This window comes from Taeniopygia guttata, chromosome 1 (genome assembly GCF_048771995.1).
Source record: "Taeniopygia guttata chromosome 1, bTaeGut7.mat, whole genome shotgun sequence".
Taxonomy (NCBI): Eukaryota; Metazoa; Chordata; class Aves; order Passeriformes; family Estrildidae; genus Taeniopygia; species Taeniopygia guttata.
In genome coordinates this window covers 22,482,159-22,504,579 of record NC_133024.1, presented here as the reverse complement: position 1 = coordinate 22,504,579, position 22,421 = coordinate 22,482,159, and the positions used below count along the sequence as shown (strand labels likewise).

General features: G+C 41.7%; 1 protein-coding gene across 21 annotated transcripts in view; it reads left to right on the top strand.

The window, feature by feature from the left end:
- The window catches only part of ZBTB20 (zinc finger and BTB domain containing 20), a 501,814-nt gene that overhangs the window by 432,706 nt on the left and 46,687 nt on the right, over window positions 1-22,421 (top strand). For 18 of the 21 annotated variants that reach the window (XM_032751110.3, XM_072925281.1, XM_032751095.3 and 15 more), the window contains 2 exons: window positions 8,366-8,462; window positions 15,700-15,887. The gene's annotated coding sequence lies outside the window, so the exon portion shown is untranslated. Of the gene's footprint in view, window positions 1-8,365; window positions 8,464-15,699; window positions 18,938-22,421 lie in introns of those variants that run through there. The other 3 variants (XR_012054410.1, XR_012054412.1, XM_072925235.1) reach the window with 3 other exon arrangements.

Here is a 22,421-nt window from a genome sequence, read left to right as displayed (position 1 = left end):
TCTGTGTTTTCCTGGCACAGGGTGTTTAAAACCCAGATCTGAATAATACAGCTGGCACTGACATCTCTACATTTCAGGCACACTTAAGAAAAATCCTGTTTTGATGCAGATGATACATAACTTTAAAAAGCAAATAATTATCACAAATATACATCACACCTCAGGACACACTGCTGTCAGTGACTTGACATTTTAAATGATGAGTTTCACAAATGCACGTAACCATCAGATTTGATTGAGCAATGTTTTAGAATAATTCACATGCTCATCTAGAACTTTTTTCATTGTGTTTTGGCACTGAAGCATGAAACAGGAAATCTACAGTGGTTTTCTCTTTGCTTGTGAGGAAGCAAGCGCTTTGATCAGTTCTATGTAGTCCAAGTCTGTAGTCAGTTATTCCTCAATGGATAATGAAATTAAAGCCCAGAGTGACTCGGTTTCTCTGTGGATCCTGTGTGATATTTTATATATAGTTTTTGACATAAATCAAACAAGCTTTCATTTGTACAGTTTGAGGCCAGAGGCAGCAAACACACAGGAAGAATGGTATGGGAAAACACGTTTGTGGTGCTTTTTACCTAGTCTTTTCACTGTGTTGGTTACCAACTCTTTAATGAATGATTGGCAAGGGAAATCTTCAGAGATGGAGACAGTCATCCAAAACAACAAAAAACCTAAAAATCATTTAAATTTTTTTCATAACTGACAGTAACATAGTTGTTTAGTTCAGCATTCAGGCAGTGGTGGTAAAAATGTTAAAACTTAACGAAAACATTCCTTGTCTCAGACTCGCCTTTCAGAATCCACGCAAATGTGATTTTTAATATAAATTTTCCTCTGGTAAAGGCAGATAAAAATCATGCAAGCATTTTCATCTCCTTATAAAACAAGTCACATAATGAAAGCTCAGGGAGAGGAAGGAATTCTATCAAGAATATGCTAAGGTTTTTTTTGGGAGGAAGGAGAGTGCTCAGTTTTTCTGTTTATCTGTTTGATAACCTTGCTTTTGGTGCTTGAGAAAACCAGATGTGTCAGAGAAACTTATTTCTTAGTTTGCCTTGAAGGGGATAGTCCTGTGACAAATGGGTCAAATCTATTGAAATTTATAGCTGAAATTTCCACAGTCCTACATGGTATTCTACCTTTAATTAATGTAAACAGTATCTCATAGTTTCCACAAGCAACACACCATTAAAAAAACAGTATTTAATTACTTTTATCACTTACCATTTTGTATCATGTTTCATATTCATGAAAGGGTACTTCTGACTTGTGATTGAGATAATCTTTCAGTATAAGAACCACAAACCTGGTGGCCAGACATTGATGCATCAAGTGCTGTACCTGTGACCAGGAGGGACAAGGGTATGGCAGGACCAGTGACAATGGTGTAAATCTTGATTAAATTGTTATGTGCTGAGATTACACAGTTCCTGCACCTCAGTGAAAATACATTGTCTGTTTGAAAACCTTGTTACTGAAACAGGGAGATCTATTCTTTGAGGACATTCAGTACTTTCTACAATTCACCAGCATCCATGGGACTAAAGAGTTTCAGGGTTTATGCCAAAGTATTTGCAAGGGCAGCATTTAATGAAACCAAAGCAAAGTGTAGGGGAGGAGGAAGAAACTCAGCTCATTTTCTTCATATGCTTTCATTGTTTTTGTTCCTCCTGAAAAATAATGTCCTTTCAGATTTCGTTTGACATCTCCATGATGTTGAACAGATTCGGAGAAATCACCAATATTTTGACAGGGTTCCTTGGCAATGAAATGTTCATGAAGCTCATCTGTCAAGAGCTAATCTGGCTCATCTAGCCAAAGCAGTAGCTTAGGCGGATATATTACTGTAACAATTTAATTTCTACACATTTTCTTCGTCTCTGGTGATTGCAGTGATGGCAATTCATATTTCAGTTTCAGAAATATTGGTATTAGTTGCAGCACAACTATACCTTTAGTTTTGTGAGAATATTGTTTAAGGCAGCAAGGCAGTGTTATGTTGTCCGAGGGCCACTTTCTCATTAACAAGACAATATTCTGATTGCACTGGCCATCCTGAATGTTTGTGGCTTCAAAATCTGAACCTCTTACTTGTTCCCCTCCCATGAACCTTTTGAGTTTCATGCCGTAACGCTGGTGCCTTGTAACCTACAGCATCAGCACATAAATGCCTGAGGCTGTTTATACCCTCAAACTGCTTCTATTAATACTAAGTATCTGTAGAAAAGTAGCACTCAAGATTCAACAACTCGCAGTATACAATCACTACCCACAAATCAGTCTGTTCCCAGGAAAGGTTATGTAGGTGCAGTTCTACTGAGCAGAGATTATTTACTCCATATTCCACACCAACATCCACAAAATTAGGACCTTCTCTGTTTGCCTCAGTCACACCTCACTTTAATGAACTGCTTTGAAAACTACATGGATCACTCAGGATTCGGATACAACTGTGAAGGCTCCATAGTAGGAATACACAGAATTCCCTGTTTTATACCCAGCAATGTTTTGCCAGAATAAGATAATTTTAAAATAATGATCGTGCATATAACTCTACATACATTAATAAATACATGGTTACTTATATGTATATATCTATGTATGTGTACAATACTGTTTCTTCATGTTACCACATGTGAAAAGTGGTCTGACATACTGCTATGGTTCAGTCTGGCATCACAGATTTTTGTCTTAGTTTAAACCATTAGCTGAATGTTATCTTAGGGCTTTTGGTGGCCTGCTCCTGCTCTGATTAGGCCTACCAACTACTTACATTTAGTTTCCTCTTCCAAGTAGAAGTTATCTTCATTTCAAATCAGCTGTGCAAAGTCCAAACAGTTACTTAACATTGACAAGCAGGGTTTTATCCTGCTCTGCCCCCTGCAAGGAGCAGCCAAGAGAGCAGCACGCGTTCTGCTTGCACACCTGCCATGCCCACAGGTGTGGGATTTACACACCCAACACAGTGAGCATGATGAGATCTTCATCAGTGGAAAATAGGCAGCACTCAGAGTTAGATCTTAAATGAGAGAGAATATTGTGGGCTGAGGCCTTGTACCACTGCCCCAGGTAGGAGAGGATTTGGCGTGGGAAGTGGAAAGTCAGAAGGAGAAGAGTCATCCTTTCTGACCTGAACTCTTAGGCACAGTTAGCTGTTACACTGAGAATGCTGCTTGCAAATAGAAAGAAATATTAGAATAATCAACAGAACAAAAGTGAGACCTCAAAAATGCCTATTCCAAATGCCAAAATCAAACTTAAGAACTGCAGCTTAAGAGCAGTGAAATTGTATAATATCAGATAAGAGGCCCTGAAAGAAGGGGAAAAGAAACAGATGCAGACAAGTAATAGAGAGCCTGTGGAAGAAAAAATGGGAACATAATGTAGACTTTCCTACAATGAAGACTTTCCTGCTATTCTGGATTTCAGTAAGTACCTCTGGGACTTCAGGGAGAGATTTTTTTCCTCAAGTGCTATTGCAAGCATGTCCCTGTGGGGAATTGGCCTTTTCCAGGCTAGAGCAGTCCAGCCTCTTTAAACAGTCTTTCTGTAAATATCTAATCCATTAACAAATTAATTTCTGATTTTGAGGCCATACTGATAGTGGACATACAGCGTTCCCAGTAAAACACAGAAATTAGCCATTTCCTCTTGGAAACGAAGCCCTGACTACAGTGGAAAATCCATGCTCATGGCCTTCTCAGAACATGGCCTGCGATACTAAATTTTTGTCAGTTGTTTTGGCACAAGTTCTGGCCTCTGCTGGAACAGTGGCTTTTATATCTCAGTCTGTCTTGATCTCTAAGATATTGGGGTTGGATATCTACCTACGGATAGCCAGTGGCCTAACCTTGTTCATACAGTGCAAATGCCATAGTCAGCCCTAGTCAGACAATGTACTTTCTCCTTATAAACAGTAAAATATATCTGGAATAACCCACTTTATGCAGAAAGTTGATTATTGAATCATGTTTGTTGATAGCTAACACTGCTGTTTTCATCTCATCCTTGTTGTGGCTTTAAGAATTTAATCCAAAATGCTACTCCCAGAGAGAAAAAGTGACCAAAAAGAATTTCATTTAGCCTAGACAGTCCGTTCTGAAAATATATAATGACTGTGAAAGTATCTATTAAAACTCAACCCACCTGACTCAAGAGAGCTGTACAAAATGTGCATTAAGACCAGACATGCTAACTTCCAAGGCACTAGCAAGTTACTTTCCGTTGCCTCATGACAGACAGCACTATCCAGCACAGTAAATAAGAGTAATCAGAAATAAGCTCACAAGAAGCTCATCTTTTAATTTTTTAATTCATCCCTAATTACTAGGGATCAGAGGAAAGGCAGAAGGAAGCATTCTGACGATATCAGGGAAAATACTGTTGCAAGAATAAAGTAAATAGCAATTAGCTAAAAACTTTAGTCTGCTTGATTGGAAATCACTAATAAAAAGTGAGAGAAGATTGTAGTACCAGGTCTCAAGCAAAGATAAGGAGCTATTTTGCTGATTGTCTCTTGCTGGTCAAACATAGGAGTGTTCCTAACAAGCAGGGAATACTGAATGTATTTGATGGTGTCTCTGAGCAGACAGAAGTACATCCAGGGGGAGAGACAGAAATATCCTGCAGGGAACTTATGGGTATTCTCTGTTCAGTCAGAGAGAAGAGGAGAGATTTCTACCAGGTTCAGCCTGGTAGAAATATCTCCTTTTCTCTCTGACTGAACTGAGAATATCCATAGGAACTAATCTAGAAAAGGCCAGTTACAGGACCAAGCAACAGCAGTAACTTTATGTTTATAATATTTAAGTAATCTGTAAAGGAAATATGATGGTGTGTTGTGTAAAGAGCAGAGTCAGGCCAGTGCTTGCTTCTGTATGTTTTAGGTAATACAGTATGACAAACCACGTCAGATCAATGGTGCTGATTAATGAACACCCCTGGAAAGGTAGCTATCAAGAGATGAAAGGGTCCAGACACAAATTTCAGGAGGGAGAAGGAGGATCGGTTCCTCAGAATACAGAGTTATGGTCCAGGAGCCCATTAATCATCAGCATTATTATGTAAAGCACCACATTTTCTCCTGACTTTATGCCCATTGCAACTGCACTGAAGTCAGTATAAAAGTGACCTAAAGTGTACGTCTTAAATCACAATCTGTAGTACATCACTACTCTCATAAAATGGACCTTCCTTAATAAAAACACTGATACAATTAATGTTCCTCACACCCTCTAAATTACCAGATAAAACTTGGAAAGAGCAAGGTGGAATAAAAGTGAGCATATATAAAATGCCCAAGTTACTATCATTAGTGGGAATATTTAAGTAATAAAGTCTGCATTTCTGGAATGCATTCATGCAGAACATTTATCCTCCAAAATCTTAATTAAGCACACAGTACCCCATGGAACAGAAATGTAATGGTTTCCTTTTCTGGATAGAAGAGCTCAGGTAGACAGGGGAAAAGTTACTTAACCCAGTGTCATACATCGCATTCCTCTGTTGTACTGCTTGTCTCTCTTTTACCCAATCTTCTTATGGTAGAAGATCCTTTTCCACTAATTTTTCCAAAGTTAAATTACATTTTTTACAAAATTTGGGGTATTTCATTCTCTGTTGCAATACTAGTGTCTTAAGAAGTACTATCAGCTTTGTTGATTTTATGTTCTTTGAAAAGTGCCTCACAGCTGCTGTGGATCTCAGTGCTTTATGCTCATCACACTGGAAGAGAGATATCTTCCCAGGCCATTGCAAAAAACATGGAGGAAAATGAAGATATTTTAAGTATTGCCTTTCACAGAGATTTTTGAGCCCAGATTTTGTAGAAGACTTCCAACAGCCCATCTCTAACAACTTGTCTGCCTGACCCTTGATGGGAAGCCAGATTGAGTGCTAGGCAGTGCTACAAGAGAGAGCCACTTGGATTGGGATCCCAGAGATTGGAAGAGCAATAATGACACAAAAAGAGAGGTGACAAAATATGCAGGATTAGTACATGCAGTTCTTAGGCTTCTCTTGTGTGAAATTAGGAGTGAAGTGAGCAGGAGTTCTGCTGAAGTAAAGACTAAAGACCCAATCCTGTGATTTTTCTGCTTCTAGTACAAGTTAAAAATGCACGTTATCTGCAGTACTAGGCAGTCTCTAAGGCACGTGGGATTTGTGCCTTAAAAAGGTGAGCAATAGCCAGATAAAAGACAGACTGATGTGTGCAAAGTGGATGTAAGAAGCAAGGTCAGCTTTAACAGAACAGGTGGGGCGCATATGGAGGTGGGAAGGAGAGCTTGAAAGTAAGCCATGATGAATGTTAGCAAGGACTTAAATCTACAGAATCCTTGGGCGTTACGGCACCTTTGAAATTCAATCCTTGGTACTGGTCAACAGTGTCACTATTTATGTAATTCTTTCGAACTAACCTGATGCATGTGCTTCCTCTCCCAAGCCCTGGTGAAACTCAGAGGTTCAGGCTAAGTTGTGGATTTTGTGTGTGTGTGTTTGAATTTACTTAATTTGCAATTCAAAGCAGACTCCAAGAGGGGAGAACCTAAAAAAAACTGGAATCAAAGAAAATGTTTGCTTGAGCCCCTGTAAAATGTAGCTGCCAGGTTTCATGCAGCCTGTTGAAATCAGAATTTAGTATATATCCCAGTCACTAAGAAAGATCAGCCTTACAAAATGTGTGAATTGAACATAAAACTGAATGTATATTTTGTGAAGTACATTATTACAGTGTCATCTAAAATCCCTCATTGTGTCTGTTGGTGCTCATTGGAGTGTTCCTGCTGCACGAACAGTGGGGATTTTTTGTGTTGCATTTTCAGACAAATTCCAACTTGCACAGTGATATTAGCTACCTGTGAAATAACAATTACATCTCTTACCATTTTTCATTCACCTTCCTGATTTCTTTGATAAAACAAATATTTGCTTTTTTGGTCTGCTCAGAGTAGGCAAGATCATTTCTTCATGGAAGTGGTACCAGTGGCTTTACTGTGGACAGGACTGAATATGCTGGTGTCTCAAGAGTTCTTTACATAAGTGAAGTGAGCAGAATTTAATTCTGTACCTGAACGTCAACTTCAGACATACCAAAGGATAATAAGAAGCTAGCAAAGGAGGAGTTCTCTTAGTCTAGAGGGGGATTCAAGCCCCCCAAAAATGTAAATACTCTCAAAAGCTAAGATCTGGATAGTGAAATCACCATCTAATAAATATTGGAGCAGATGTTTTTTTGTGGATCCCTTCGCATCTTAGTTCATTGGTTCCAGCTATCTGTTTAGCTCGGAAGATTTCAGAGATAAAACTGCTGCTGAGCTGAACCTTTCCTGCAAGGCTGGCAATAAGTTACTTCCCTGGTGTCACTGCAGTAGACTAGGTGGCTGATGAGAGAAAAGTGGGGTTTCTGCTTTGATATTGTTATAAATTATGACACAGGACCAATTTGTGTCACTTTAAAAAGAGAATTTTATTAATTTAGCAAGCAAGCAATACGGGCAAATGCAGCGCTGGGCAACCAGGGAGCCTCTCTCTCCCTGCTCCACCCATGGCTCGCATCAGTTCCTTATCTCGGTCCTTCTTTATAATGTATCATTTTCTGCTGACATGGCCTTCTACGGATGTGCTTCCTGTTGTTAGGGGGTCTCTTTTTCTGCTGTCCGGTGGTCATTTGAGGAAAGCTCCTATTCTTCTTCCAAGGTAGCGTTAATTCTGCAATAACTTCTCCAAATATGGTTACGCAGCTTGCAAAGATTTCTCAATTCCACAATCTATTGATTCCATACATCCTGCCTTCCTGCCCCACTGTTTCCTGCGTCTTACACAATCCCTAGGGCTTTTCCTGATGAACAAAAACTATGCTATTGTCTTTCACAATATGAGCCATGCTTTTTGTGAGGTAAAGACAGCAAAAGACACGAAGGAGGATTCTTTCCTTCCTTTTCCCACCTTTCAGTCCTGAGGAACTGTTTGCTTCTGCTTGGAACAGGAGTGGCCTTGTCGTTCTGATGAGATGCACTTGAGTGCCAGGTCTGTGCTAGCTCTCCATCAGTGCTCCGTGCTCATGCCATTGGAGTCAGCAACTCCTCAGAAGGAATCCTGCTGATAGCCCTTTGGGGACCAATCCTCCCTCTCCTCCTTGCTTCACAAGATGAGGTGGCATGGGCAGACTGGGGTACCTGGGGACTGACTCTGTGGTTGTTTGCAGCCAGGGCTGGAAGATTGTAGCAGGAATTCAGCACTACCAGGCTGCTGCCAGCTGTACTCACAGCACAGAATGCCAGTTAGAGTTGTAGCAAGTTTTCTTGCTCTCAGTAAATAATTATTATTTCCTTCTGACCTTTCCTTTTGATTCTTCCTGGTACAGACACAGCCTCTCTCTGTTCCCTGCCCCAATGAACGTCTGCACTAGGTCCAAGGCTTGGAGTAATTTACCTGAAGAGTGATACCGTTTGGAAACCACTGTAAGTATATTTTATCTCTTATAAAAGGCTTCTTGTTCAGAAAAAAAAAAGACATCTTACAAAAACAAAAACAAACTGCAGCACCTGTGAGCCTTACTGATGAGGGTAAACTAAGTTTTGCTTTTGAAATTTGCAAGGAAATATGTGGGCAAGAAGTATGTCAGTAAAAAGCTGTTAAATATTTAAGTCATAGCCTCACAGCATAGTTCAGCAATGGCTGGTTTGATCTGCTTGTATTTTTTACTTTGGCAGGTCCACCCTACTTATTGCTCTAGTTCGTGCTGTTCTAGTTGGTTCATCCACGTTTGTCTTTGCAGTGTTTGTCTTCTCTTTTATTCTTATTACTTTTTAATGCGACACCTTTCCTCTCATTGGTGTTTCAGGCAATACAGATGGAATCTACTGCAACTTCTTAAAGGTTTACACTGTTCTTTCTGGGCCCTGAGACATTTATGACTTAAGGCCATAACAATTTGGTAGATTTAACTGGATTACATAGGTAAAGTTGCCTGGGAGAATTCTGACTTTGCATTATGGTTTTATTATGCTCTGAAATGACCATTTGCCTGATATTTGTACTTTCTCCCCCATAAATACAATAGTTTTAAATTCTTTTGATCAATTCACAGTAATTGTCAGTATGTGACAGTGTTAGCATAGCTGAGATTCTCTGATGTTACAAGTCAAACAAGCTCTGTAGTCAGGACCCAGCTCTCATGAGATTTGTGGTTTATATAGAATAAATAGACAAATTTTGAGCCACATAAACCCTACCTCAGGCCTGAAAAGGACCCAGCAAATTTCAATCTTACTTTAACTTAATCTCTGAGTTTAATTTAATTATGTTAATCAGTCTCCTGTAAGGGATTTTGGAGTTTATTTTACTTTTCTGTGTTGATTAAATTTTCCAGGCTTTTATTGCACTAGAACATTGGGTCTCTCTTGTCAGTTCTCCGTGCCTCCCATTCTTGCTTTGCCGTGTTCTGCTGGGATTTCTCTTTCATATTACATTTTATGGCGATGTTTTCAGGAGTTTGTGTTTTCCATTGTATGACACAAACTTGCAATCAGAGATTTTAAACAAACTGCCAGTCATGTAGCTGCAACAGCATGAAGATCAATGTGGCTGTAAAATCATCAGAGAAGCTGTGTGAATATTTAGGCAGTCAGCCTGTGCAGGACTTTTAACTACTGAAGCAACACTTCTGGCAGGAAAACTATGATGGTTCAGGTGATTTAAAGGGAGCTTGTCTTGGGAAGCTTCACCCTCAGCTCTGGCATTCAGTGTGCCCTGAATTTTGGGGTGAGGACTCTGGGCAGATTTTAGTGGGTTTTTGTTGTTCTTTCAGGCCTATTTTTTTATATTCAGTGATTGTACTCATCTCTCTCTCTTTACTTTGTCAGTTTCTAAATATGTATTGTCAATGTCATGTCTGGAAGAGACACAACACTGGCAGTGATAAGCACTGATATCAGGAGCTGTGTTAGTCGCACACAGGCAGAGGAAGAATGTGCAGCAGAACACTCAGGGAAAATATTGCTTAAAATCAGACGTGAACTATTTTCACACTCTTATTTTTAGGATTTGAAAAGCTGGAGGTTTTGTTTTGTGTTGGCTTTTTTTGGTTTTTTGTTTGTTGTTTTTTTTTTTTTTTTTAATTCTGTACAGCCTCTATGAATTACTAAGGTTACAAACTAACTGTGCACCAGTGAGTTAAGTGCAGTGCTTGGACGCTACAGGTATCTCTGACCTGAGGGCACTTAGTATAAGGTGATGCCATAGACGTGAAGAGGCAAAATAATGCCTGAAACATGGGTGGGCAGACTCAGCCAGCAGCAGCACTTACAACAACATCAGCAACCCTGTGGCATGTTCCCTCTGTGCTGCTTAATATGCAACAAACAAAGGTCTGGTTGGTGACCCAGCCCTCCCTGTATTCAGAGGCTGAAAACTGCCTCATTATTGTTCATTATGTACTATTATTCTCATGCAGTCACATTATCATAGCTTCCCCTGAGAGCCAGGATGCTGCTGAGGGCTCTGCACAGCTACACTGGTTCCTATACCTGAGCTAATTTGTTCAGTGCTAACCTGATGTCTCTGCAGGACAGAGAGCTATTCCCCTTGTAAGGGAAGGTTCAAGCATTAGGTATAACTGCTGTCTGAGAAGTACAACACATACTGTCTATTTTTGACAGGGACCTAGTTTGCTGGCCCCTGTGAGAACGTGTTAACTCATCCAGGGGAAATTCATTCCAAACTCAAGTAATGGTTGCAAGGGAGGTACATGCAAAGAAATCAACTGTGGAGAGCAAGTGGAGGGTTGAGGGAGAGAAAGTTGTATGCAAGAGTAGCAGCAAGAAAGGAGAAGTGTGGCAGGGGTTTTAAAGGCATTCCAAAGCTCAGAGGTAGTAATTAGTTTCTAGATAGCTTTGAGGTTAGGACATCCAAAATATTACCCATTCTGCCTTCAAATGGAACAGAAATGAGACAATTCTAGTTCACAGTCAGTGCCCAGATCATTGTAGCCACTTCATCATTGTGAGTTGGCCAAAATTTGGGATCTTGTTCTATGATAGTGCAGTGTTAAGGTACATGGAAAGGAGCAAATGCCTCAGTGCAATGAGGATGCTGACAGAAAACAGAAATAAAATTATGGCAGTGATTGTACATTTGCTGTACACATAAGCTGACAAACACTGATATACACAGTTCAGTTCAGGAAAGACAGGGGAGGCAGTTAGTTTACTGTTAGGTGCTGGAGAGCATACAATGAACCAAAAAGAGAATATATTTTAAGTGGTGTAAATTAACATAATGAAAAATAACAATAAATAGCACAATAAATATGAGGGAATGCTAAAAGTGAATACCAACAAAATGAAAGTACGTGGACATAGGATAGAAAATTTGAAGCGATAGAGTAGGTAGGATGTTTAGAAATAAACTGGATAAATCTCTTGTAAATCAATAGCAAATATAAATTCTGCAGAGACCCTCTAAATTTTGAAAGTCAGCATCTTTTCTGTTCCCAGCTTGTGGGATTCTATGTGTCAAGTCCAAGTACAAAAGTGCCATGTCTTTGCTGTATTGCCCTTCTGCCATTCTTCACAAGGAGCAAGGATGATGATGGCCCACTGATAATGTTAATAATGAGTTCAGTATTGGAAAGGAGTTGTAATGCACCACAGGTATGTGTAGAGAAGGAGATAACCAGAGATCAGAACGGAGCCCCTTGCTCCAAGAGCACATTCCCAAATCTTTTGCATTCCAAACATGGCAATTACTGTCCTTACTAACAAGTAAATAGCAAACAGCTCTTTTCCATGATTAGTATGTAGAGAAGAATGTAATCTTAAGAACTAAAGCAGCAAGGTAGACTGTCCCTTACTACTGAAATAATCACATAGGATTGCCTATCAATGAAGTCCAGAGATGGGACATACATAGGAGTAATTGGGAAGGTTCCATAAACAATATTTATTACTTGTTTCATTCTTGCTCCTACCCTTGTTCTTTCAGGGTTTTTGACATTGCTATAACAATTCACAGTTTTCCAAAGCTAGTGTGCCATTTTTACCTTCTGGAACACGGAAATATATTAGAGAGCTTGCTGATGGAAGTGTTCATAGAAGCAGTGTGCAATCAGAAAAAAAATTAGGTTGGAAGGGTCCTCTGGAGGTCTGTAGTCCAATTCCCTGCTCAGAGCGGAGCTGACTTCCAAGTTGGATTAGGTTATTCAGGGCCTTGTTCAATTAAGTTTGGAAAATCTCCAAGGATGGAGATGCCATAACCTGATTGAGTACTTAACAACTGTCCCTGTGAAGACTTATAGCAAAAAGATAGCAATAGAAGTAGACTATGTAAGAGAATGTAAGATTATTTAATTAAAATATATAGGTGAAGATTATGGTAATAGGAGCTTTCTGTATGGGTGATAAGGTAGAACAAAAGAAAAGCAATATACTTAAAATAACACCAGGATTGCTGTAGTTTTGCCTTTGCTGGTAACAGTAGATGGACATTGCAGACTGGAGAACTTTGGGTTTCTTCATAGGTAGTTTTGATCACAGTGTCCCCAGGTTTTTTTCTTTTCTGAAAAGCTTTCTTTAGATCTTTAGCTGACTTTGCTGATTCCTTAGCTATCCTCCTGTGGAAGCCTCCATTCCTTTCAAGTGGTAGTGACATGCAGCCCATGTCTGAACAGTGAGAGAAATGAACTGCTGTGGAGAGGTGTCATCTCCAGTGCCAGTCAGCACCACTGCTGTATTCTTACCATCCTAGTGAGCTAAAGTCACCGAACTGCAGGACTGTAGTGAGGAAAAATGATGACACAAGAGCATCTTGATAATACAGTTGTCAGCCTTAGGACCAAAGTAGAAAAACTATGGGTTTGTGCTGCGTCTCCCCCTCAAATCCACGGGTCAGATTCCCTGGGGAGCCCGGCCAGCTGGGCAGTTGGGGTGAGGCGGGCAGAGGGAAGGGTTTCTCCTTGAATCCCGGGGGGCCTGGAGAAGCCCCACGTGAGTCCAGAGACGAGCTGGTCCCACAAGCGAAGAAAGAGGCGCTCTCCCTTCAGCATTAGTTCCAAAGTTTAATGTCACCTCGAAGGAGTCCCGAGCAAGAGAGGGCGTGTCCCCACCCAGACCAGCCAGATATAGGGGGCGGGGAAACCCGAACAGCCAAAGGGGGAAGGACATGGGAGTGGCTCTCTGGGGGCAAGGCCTCAGAGTGACCACTGAGGAGGGGGTGGGGGAGGAGTCCCAGCCAGGGTCCAGTTACCTGGTGACCCTGCCAGAAGGGTCTGGACAAAGGGGAGTGGTCAGCAGGTGATGGACACATCACCTGGGAGGAGACAGGGGGATGGGTTGGGGTTTGATGGACATACAGGTGCTGATGGGAAAGCTGGGATGAACCAAACAGATACAAAGAGGGGATACACAGTGCAAACACAACTCTACAGGTTTGGATAGGAAGAAGCAGGGAATGCTTTGCACAGCCTTCTTGGTGTCACTACCTGTTAAAAACACTATAGTGTTTTTAAATCTGACCCTCTAATGAGTTTTGAAGGCCTGGGAGGCACAGGCAGGATCAGCCACAGGATGACACATCAGTCAGTGCTTGATTTAACAGAACTATAGCTGTGCTAGTTGACTGACAAGTCTTGTTTACTCAGACTCATTCTGCAAATAACAGCAGTCTCTTGCCCAGGGTAGGCAGCTTTGTGTGTGGACAGACCTGGAGTCAGAGGCTGTATTCCAAGCATGTAACTTGGGCTAACTCTGAGCTGAAACCAGACCTTAAATACAGCAGTTCAGCTCCTGGGTACAAAGAACTTCATTGCCCTGTGCCTACAGAGTCCAAGCCTACGTACAGCCTTTGTTCCCTGGCCAAAAAGGTGTGCTATCTGAAAGCTGCTTGGGTAGCAATGCTGTAAAGACCCACTGGTTTATGCACAGATTTCCTGCAGTCCCCAGTGCATGCTGGCTGCACATAGGAATGTCCTGGGCACTGGAAATGAGGTGTGTGAAGGTGTGCCAGAATTCATTTGGATCATGCCAAAGATCCCCGTGGACTGTTACAAACAAAACATATGCGGTCCATGTACCTTAAAATATATATGCCCACTTAGAGCAGCAATACCATCCGCCCATCCCGTGGCATGGAGACGGTAGTCCCAGTAACCCAAAAGGCACCGGGGCTGCCAGAAGCTGCGGGGCTATCAGCATGACCCCTCGCTGGCCGTGGTGCACCCGCAGAGCTCAGCTCAGCTCCCCGGCCGCACCCCGCACCCCCGGCCAGCTGCCACCGGGCGCCTCTTGCTGCCCCTCAGCCGACCCACGGCATCCCTTCCGCGCCCACCACCTCCTGGGGAGGCTTTGCGGGAGGAAGGGTGGGGAAAGGGCTTGTTTTCTGTCTTTATGGCCCGTTTAACTTATATTTTTATTCTGATTTTATTCCCCGCTCTGCTCCTCGGGGCGGGGCGGGCCGGGCCGGTGCTGCCTCCCGGCGGCGGCCGCGGGCAATGGCGGCGGGTCGGGCCCTGCCCCCGGCCGGGCGTGCCGCCCTTATGTAAGGCCTTTATGTAACCCTGCTCGCCGCCCGGGGCTCTCCGCGCTGTACGGCCCCTTTAGGGATGGCGAGCCCTCAAACGTGGCCCTCGAGCCCCGTCCCGGGTGGGACGCAGGGGGGCAAAGGCGCGCGAGGAGAAGCGGCTCCGTCCCTGGCCCGCCGTGAGGAGAGCCCCGGGCTGTGGAAAGGGCTGTCCCGGCAGGCAGGACGTGCGCCCGGGGTGCCCCGGCGCTGCTCGGCGGTCGGCAGGAGATAACGGGCTCCAGCCTGCCCGGCTCCTGCTGCTCTCCTGCGAGTGACCGCGGTTCTCCCCCCGGCATGCGGCCACAGCAGCCGATGTTTGCCGGGTGCCCCGGCCGCAGCCTGGCCCATGGCAGCCCTGTTCCCTCCGGAGGCTGCATCCCGGGCTGGCTCGGGGAACACGGAGGGAGCAGCTGCACCTGTGCAGCGGAGGCAGGACAGTGAGGCGGGTGGTCGCTGCGTGAGCCAAAAGCTGCTTTGCCCCGTGCCTTGCCTTCTCCAGCCGTGAAGCTAAGGTGGTGCCTGACTCCCTGCTTGATGTACCACTGAGGCTTAATTCCTTGGAGGTTCTGGGTGGCGGGAGGTGTCGAGAGCTCGTGTGCTCAGTGCTCATAGGCAGTTGTTTCAGGTTCCAAGTCAATGCTTTACTTAGATGACCTCTGCATCTCAAAATTGCCTCAGTGCTTTTCCCTACAAAGCAAGTCTCGGCATTGATTTGTTTTGAACTGGAAACTTGCATATTTGTTTGCTTTTCAGACAATTCTGTTATATTTGTGTATAACTCTGTCTATTCAGAATGCTACAGCCTTGGTTAATATTTGTCGAACGGCATTCTGACTGTCTAAACTACTGGGATGTGTTTCATTTTATATGTCATCAGTAGGGGCAGAATAAGGAGCTTCGTGCTTGGCCTATTTGCTGTAACACAGTCTCAGGGCCATTGCATCAGAGTCAAAACAAGGAGCAGCTTGTTTCCAAACAAAAAGTATGGAGGAAAGTCTTCTCTGCGTCCTTCCCTGTAAGGGAAAAGAGAGGCAAGAGGGGGGTGGTGGTGGGGGAAGAAAGTTATCTTTAACAGATTCTAAAAATGCCTTTTCCCAAATATGCAGTCAGTCCCTTCAAAGGTCTCTTTGTTTATTTCAGGAAGAAACCCAAGACAGCTGAAAACCAGAAGGCGTCTGAGGAGAATGAGATTACTCAGACGGGTGCATGCAGCGCCAAGCCGGGCCTTCCCTGCCTGAACCTTGAAGCTGTTCCTTCTCTGAGCCCGGCCCTCATCCACTCTCCACATTCGCCAACAAACCTGCACACACACACAGGGTCATCTGATTGTGAGTACACCAACATGCTGCTGGGGTTCTTGAAAACACCTCCCTTACTGTGCACCACATTTTCCAGTTGGATGCTCTTCCCATAATGTCATAAACAAGACCTCCTCAGGGCTTACCTTTTCCCTTCTTTGGGAATTACATCTAAAGCAGAATAGTTTTGTGTTAAGGTTGTGATAATACAATCAGCCAGAAAAGACTGAGAGTGTGTTGTTAGGTCAGGTTGCTGCTTATTACAAATTAAAAAGGGAGAGACCCCTCCAGCATGTCCCTGTCCAACTAGAACTGGTGCTCCTCTCCAGGTAGTCACAAGCTTCTCATTACCCAACCATGTCTCCTGACTGGGGGATTTCAGTCTGTGCTGAAAACATGTGCTTGGCTCTGCAGCCCAGGATTGTAAAGTTTCCATGAAGAAAGGGGAGCATTTTGTGGAGAGGTTCAGTCTGCGAGAGTCTGGAAAATCTTTGTAGATCTGTGTGGTTGTACCAGCTTTAAGGCACTTGTTTTGAGGGCATTGATTTTCAGATTACTCAGCATGGGTTAATTGCCCTTTAGAAAATGTTCTTCTCTATTTTGCCAAAAAATACAAAAATAAGGGAGGGGATTATTAAAACTGGATTTTGGAAAGTCACCTTACCTCACCAGCTCTTCAAAACATTGTCATTTCACAGAGGTTCTTGCCTGGAAGTCTCTTGGGCAAGAATGTGCAGCGTAATGTGAATCTCATCACTCACTAGTTTTAGAATATATAGTTTACCTCTTCTGCAGTGGTTTAGAATGTTGTAAATTTACAAGAGGGGGGAAAAGGAGAAGTTGATGACTCCAGGTTTCAACAGCTCAGAAGCCAACCAGACTTTGCAAAAGCCTGTAAAAAAATCAGGGCATGACAATAAAAAATCAGATTAAAAAGTATGTATATCCTTTTCTTTCTTTAATTTAAAAATCCTGCCTCAGGGCCAGGCTTGGAAGCAGTTGGGTTATAGGGATCATCACTATCAAAATCACTTTAGCTGCAATTCATTCCTGTTGGCTTCTGACTTTATTCATTATGAGCTTCTGCTAGAGATCTTGATTTTAATAGAGCTGGTAAACATTGGGGAGACTTTCCTAAATCTCACCTGGTGATTTGGGGAGAAGAAAAAGGTGTGAAACAATTGAATTTAGTATATACAAGAATTATTTTCAAATTGGAGACATCGGGCTCTTTGTTAAAACTGGGGTGCAGTTTTGTCTTGTAATGTTTTCTGAAAACAAAAAGATTGTGAAAAGATGCGAAAAATGAGCAGAAAGAAGAAAAAAAAATCCTTATTTTCAAACAAAGAATCCCTTTATCCCATTCACAAAGATGAAAGAGTTCATTAGTAAATGGGATTTGAAACCTCACACTGATTTTTTTTGACAGTACAAATGGAAACTCATGAAAGCAACCTTAGGACAGAGGCCAGCAGGGATTGTAGGGAACTTGGAGAATGAGCTCCTGCTTTTGCTTTCTGAGGTGGCCAAGTTCAGCGTGAGGAATATTGGCAGAGGGTAGCAGGGGAAGGTGGAGCCTGCAGCTCTTCATGTTCTACCTGTTCTGTGCACAGTGTCTTTTAGACCCCTAAGTTTTTAGTGTCTCCAAGTCACATTCCAGATGATGTCAAAGGCCTTTTCCAACCTAAACAATTGTATTATTCTATAAATAGGAGTAAACTACCAGCCCAGGTTAGATGCTTCTTTCACACTGAAAGTGTGGGGGATTTTTTTTCAGGCAATGGGTTTAATAGCAATTTCAGCATTAACATTGTCCTAGCTTGTAAATTGTTGAAATTTAGTTCCCAAAATATACCTAGGGTCTTGCAAAAATTCCGAAAACAGTAAGACTTCTTGCAGATTTATTTCTTTTAGCTGATTTCATGTACTTTGAAAGCAATAGAAATTCTCACAGTTGTTTATGATGGGTTATGACCTTTATCAGGCTGTATTTGTTAGGGGTGGTATGCATATAATTAGTGTTTGGCCTGCCCTTGCAAAATGGCAAGAACCCACATGAACTAAAATGAGGCATGATGAATATTTACGGCATGTTTACTGTAGCTTTCTACCATGTTTTATGGTATTCTTTTTTTAATATTGCCTCAATCCTTAGTGCTAGAATATGTTCATGGACACAAAAGATTGATTTTTGTGGCTCCCAAAATTAGAAATGGGTTTCCCTGCAGTTACAAGGACTTTCTCCGTACCTCTGATGTGCCCTGTCTTTTGGGTCGATTATTTTCCTCTCACTCTAGAATCTCTTTCCCTGTCTTTCTCTTCCTCAGAGCTACATTGCCACATCTTTCTTCCTCTCAACCTTTGGACCCATGGTGATGCTTTTCTTCTTTGAGCCAGCAAGACTTAACTGTCCTTCTCACTACCTTTAGACAGCACAGCATTGCTTCTCTTCCCTTGCCCAGACCATCCTACTGCCTGTACCCCCACAGCTGGGCAGATACTTCATTTTCAAAGGTCATGCTTCATTCTGCTGGGGAGTTTTCTAGTGGATGGCAAATAATACAAAAATACTTTAAAACTAAAGTTATACAGGAAGTTTGGGAGGAATTTTCTCTGAAAATACCAGAAGCACCCAGAAAGAGTCAGCATGGTAGGGTATATCAATTATTGGAAAAATGCACAGATGTACAGATGGTTTCATAAGGCCTAATTTATGTATCTGGGAAAAAAAAAAGGCTTGAATTTTATGGACCACCTATTCAAATCAGTTTGAAATCTTCACTGACCATTTTGCATGCACAGTCACTAGTGCTTGGCAGAAAACAGCACCACATATTTATTATTATGAGAAGTGTTCAGAAGCCAATCTACTTTAAAATATCAGGGTGTTTTTGGAATGATTCAGATCAAATTTTTTTTCCAAGCAAAGGAAATAAAAACTCTGTGATAGCCATCTGCTCCTCAGCTGTAAAAGGCAGAGGTGAAGAAAGCCTAAAGCGATAGTCTGAATGCCAGTCTTACTGATATGAATACTTAGCAAAAAAAAAAAAAAAAAAAAAAAAAAAAAACCAAAAAAACAACCTGGGTAAAGTCATATGTGCTGTACAACATAATTTAGGATTTCATTCTGTAGCATAGTATATTCTACATGCTGCTTCTGGTGCCACTTATTCCAAATGAAATTGCATTATTCCTCAAATTTGTAGGACTGGGTCCTAGATTTCTGGGTTGGAACACTTATTTCCAGCATGGATGAATCTTTGAAGCTAAATCCAGAACACGGGATGCACTGTGTCCAGTTTCATCTCTTTTAGTCTTGAGAAATGCAATACAGTTGGAAAAAGAAGTTAGAGGAAGGGGTACTTCCTGAGGTAACTGTTTTCATGGGGCATTTGGCAGATAAAAAAATACCACTTTGAATTAATCTGGAATTAAGTGATAGAGTGAGCTGATAGAAATCCAGCTGAGTTATACCTCTAGCTGCTCAGCTGTCACAAAGAAATCTGTCTGCTTACCCAGAAGAAAGGTGCTCCTGCAAGGACAAGCACAGGTTCTGGAAAGGTCATAAAAAAGCAAAGGAAAGCAATGAGATTGGTTCTATTCACATTTTTTTCACATATTTCCTTGCCTATGGATAGAGAATGCATAAAGTACATAATAAGGTTGTAGTTCAAAGGCTGAGCAGCTTCAGGTAAAGTTTCTAAAGATTTCAGTGAGAGAAGAAGGTCATCAGGACCTGGCTGTATTTAAATTGGTTTAGTCTACATAGGCCACTTATTTCAGGAGCCTTCAGAAAGCATCTCTAACTGTATATGTTTTGCAAGTGTGCCAAGAGATAAGATCATTTTGGCAGAAACTTTAATGAGTTCTCAAAGATACAATCAGACAAAACCTTCATTCAGGCTCTGATGTATGCATCTTAACAGATGTGTCCAAACTCAAAGGAATCCCACGGGAACAGTGCAACTGAATCTCTTTGTCTCTATTGATAGTTAAAAGAGTTATTCTTAGACATTGGATGGTCCATCTGTGAAGGAATTTGTTCCAGACAAGACAAAAGAAACGTCTTTGCAAAGAGTTTCCATGGGACTGAGAGGCAGGTTGGACATTCACTGGAAAAACTTCTGAAGCAGTATTTATGATTTTAGAGGACACTGAATTCTTGCAGAGACCTGACATTCTGGTAAGGAATGAGTTGAGAAGAAAAGTAAGGCATGAATATGTTTTTTTAAACCTGTTAAACAATCATTAACAGGTTGTTGAAATAAGGGAGGACTTTCTAAAGTTATATTTTAGCAAGGGATGGGGGTGGTTTTTTGCATTAAATAGAATGCACTTTATAAATACTGTCAGTGATAGACCACATCTGAACTCTTTGCCCCTACATGCTCAAGTACCATGGCTGACTTGGTCCAATTCCAGCATTTTTCAGCTTTCACAGGACAGGAACTTTGAAGCAGAGTATTTGGTGTTTTTTTTTTTCCTTCTAACTGCTGATTTTTGTAGCTTCTTAGCCTTCCAGTATGACAGGAAAAGACAAAGTGGGAACCTCACAAGATTCCTGAACTCCATAGAGCATTGAGAGTCAATATGGAAACTCTGGGATTTCATTTTCTCGAGCAGCTAGAGGGACCCACCATTCCCTTCACAAGAATCTGCCAGTTCAATTTGCCTGGGCTAGTATAGAGGCTGGGTAGATCTGAAAGTGGTTTGGCCTCATCTCTACCTTTTAGGTTTCCTGTGTTTCTCTTCAAGGTTCTGTGGCAGGAAGGGAATGGTTACATGCTTTGATGGTCTTCCCCCTCTCCCTGGAAATTTGTGGCTGTGATTCCCTAGGTACTGCTCTGGAGCTTTCAAATAGTCTTTACTCTCAGTGAAGACAGGAGGCATCCTGATTCTACCAGCTTCCTTGTTTAGGGAGTCAGGCAGTATGTCAATACTCATTTCAGCTGTATTTTCGCTAATCTATGTATGGCATGTCTTAGCTAATGCTGAATATTTTTAGGTTGTTTTTGGTGACCTAAGAAATTATGTATGTTTAGATATCTATTTTAGATGAAATAATAATAATGATGCAGGCCTTTTCTGTAGAAAGCTAAACTGAAAGCAAGGATATCCATAGTTCTCAAATACTGATGTCACAACACTTAATTATACTTTCATCTTGCAGAACATTTGAAATTTTGTTTAGTAACTGCTTCTCTTTTTAATAGTTGTAATTGATTTCTATGTCCTGTGCACTTGTATTTTTGTTTGTAAAATTATCAAAGAAGTATCAGTCAGGAATAACTTGTGGTTTTCATAGCAGCAGATATGTGTTGCTTGAATTGTGAAGAGACAAATGTAGGTACAAATGCAGGTATGCAGAGCTCTAAGCTGAACTCACCCTGCCTCTTGAAAAAGCCATCACAATACACTGAAGAACTGGCAGTGAAAAATGTGCTAGTGGTGGGAACTGGTCTCTATATTCTAATTGGTGCACTGAGTTTTGTCAGGTTGGTCTCTTGGGTGTTTTGTCTCTTGAGAAATGGCTAATAGCATATGGTACTTCAGTTACAAAGTCAGTGAGCATGTTTTCAGAAGCAACTGTGGAGCCCAACTTTCACTGATGCACAAATCACTTATAATTGTAACACATCGATGCACACTGAAAATTTGTCTAATTATCCGAAATGCTGGGTCTGTTATTTGATGCCCCTGTAATACTGTCTTGGTGTGGGGTTGTGGTGGTGTTCAGTACTTTTCTTACTGCTCTCCATTTAGAGAACAGTCAGTGATAACATGCATAGTCTCAGCTTTAGTTTAAAACTGCTGTGCATGCTCCTAACTCCCCTGATTTCAGGGGACATCCTGAAGATATTTCTACAGTGTATCTATCCTTTCTAAATACCAGGGAAAAGGATAAGATTTACTGCTCTTTACAGTTCCATAGCTTCCACTCTTGAGGTGACTGAGTTGGTAATGCTGTAGTGTTTTTCTTTGTAAGTCATACTGCAGCCAGTGAGAGACACACTCTAACTATCCATTAAGATGTCTGCAGTCTGTTTCTGAGTTTACTTTGTCTTGTCTTCAGAGTCAACCCCCTTCAAGATTTTAATTACTGTTCTTTATGTTCACAGTCTTCAGTAAATCCTTCTTCTGTATATATTTCAGCTGCTTCACTCATGAAGTGAGGGACTGATGGATACATATAAATATCTATCACTGTTCAACATATCAAGATGTTGTAGTACTTTTTTCAATATTTGGGATTTTGTTTGTTTGTTTTTGGGGGGGGGGGGTTGTATTTGGTTCAGTTTGGGTTTTTTTAATAAGTCTCCAGAGCAGTGCTTTCCTCTCCTTCCCTTGAGATGGCTTACCTTCCATCGTATTCCGTCCTTAAAATGAACCAATAATGTCAATTCCACAGTAGAGTTTCTGTAATGTCCTTGCTTACCTTTACTGCTTTCATAGATTGTAGTCTTGTTAACACACTGACACTACTACTTGGCTACCTGATCTATCAATCCACACAATCTGCAGCACTTCGTAGATACCAATCATTGTTCTGTTAACTTTCTCTCT